Genomic DNA, 2011 nt, shown 5'->3' with positions numbered 1-2011 from the left:
ATATATATATATATATATATATATATATATGTGTGTGTGTGTGTGTGTGTGTGTGTGTGTGTGTGTATATATGTATATATGAAAATGTATGTATATATATATATATATATATATATATATATACATTTTCTCTCCCCAATTTTTTTCTCTCTCATCTCTTTCTGTCTAAGAGCATAGGCTCAAAACGTCAAAGACTTTTCCATTCTACCTGAGCATCAAACTAATACACATGTTTGTTGTTCTCTCACATGGTCCCTCACTTGTGGCTAAGTGGTTAGGGTGTTGCACTCATAATAGTAGAAGATTGAGGTCTCAATTCATGAACTGGGCAACATGTTGGGTTCTTGGGCTGAACACTTCATTTCACATTGCTCCAGTCCACACATCTGGGAAAAATAAGTAATCTTGCAATTGACTAGTGTGCCATCTAGGAGGGTGGGGAGTATATATGCCATGGAATCTGAGAAACCCATTTTATAAGTCTATGGCTCAGGAAAGATTCTTTTGATATATGCTATATGATACATATGATGGCCGTCCACTTGTGACCAAGGAAGACCATTGCTGACCTTCAGAAACATTGTGCACTCTAGGACTAACTTATATTTTGCATTTGTGACTCCGTTGGTGGCTAATGAGCCCTACTCTTGACAAGCATAAGCAACTGCAAACATTGCAGACCAAGCTTTCCCCATTCACTATACGAGCCGTGCGCTTTCACACAGCTCGCTTAAGTTCTTCATGCTGGATACGTGCTCTCTCAAAAGTGTCGATCCCCTCCTTAACCTACTTCCTCCATCCGTGGCGATGACAGGCATTGTTCTCCCAGTCAGTGTCTTTAATGAAGACTTGACACAGTCCTTAAATCGCAGCCTTGGTTTCTGCCAGAGTCTCCTTCCATTCCCAAGTTCTCCATATAGCATCTGCTTAGGAATCCTGCTATCCTTCATTCTAATAAGGTGTCCAGTCTAATGTAACCAGTGCTTGTGCACCATCGCCTCAATACTCAAGATATCAGCTGTCCTCAGGACCTGTGTGTCCGGAATTTTTGAGGTCCAGCCAACATTAAGAATGTGCCCGAGACATCTCTGATGAAAGCGTTCAAGGACCCTTACCTGACGTTTGTACAGAGTCCATGTCTCACATGAGTAGAGGAGCGATGTCAGTACACATGCACGGTACACAGCAACTTTTGTTTGCCTTGCTATGCCATGCTGGGACCAGACACGAGACTGAAGAGACTGGAAGGAATTAGTTGCTCGCCAATTCAAAGGTTCTCCAGTCTATTATTTGTGACCTCCTCTATGCAGATGACTGTGACTTAGTCACTCATACAATGGATGACATGCAAATACTCATGAATTGCATTTCTGCTTCTTGCAAGGCATTTGGACTTAGCATTAGCCTGGACAAGACTGTTGTAATGTTCCAGCCTGTACCAGGAAATCTATATGTGAAACCAGCTATCTTGGTTGAAGGAACAATTCTGAAAGTAGTAGACAACTTTGTCTACCTGGGCAGCACACTCAGCTGTTCTTGCTCCCCGGATGAGGAAATATCTTTCATATACATACATATATACATACATACATACATACATAGTTTACATCTCATGAGCAACCTTCAGCTTTCACATTGAAAGGGTTTTTCAACACCTTCTCTCTTCAAACCGTGTGTGTTGATAACACAGTTGATTCATTGATATAAGTGGTTTTGAGACACCAGAGAATTTCAACCTGGACTGTGTCTCTTCAGTCAGAGCTACATCCAAATCAATCAATTCTAAACAAGAGTGGAGGCTATTTGATGGTGCATGCTGATACCTACCAAACTAAAAATAAATAACAATGCACAGGTAACAGTAAGATTGAAAATAATGATGTACATATTTATTCTTAATATGTTCCAGCAGATTTGAACATGAATATGCTAATCGTTTAATAGTTGTATTTCATCTTTGAAAAACACCTATTCCACATAGTGTGTGTGTGTGTGTGTGTGTGTGTGTGTG

The sequence above is a fragment of the Octopus bimaculoides genome, chromosome 5 (genome assembly GCF_001194135.2).
Source record: "Octopus bimaculoides isolate UCB-OBI-ISO-001 chromosome 5, ASM119413v2, whole genome shotgun sequence".
In the NCBI taxonomy this organism is placed as follows: domain Eukaryota; kingdom Metazoa; phylum Mollusca; class Cephalopoda; order Octopoda; family Octopodidae; genus Octopus; species Octopus bimaculoides.
Note: the sequence above shows the minus strand (reverse complement) of the source record.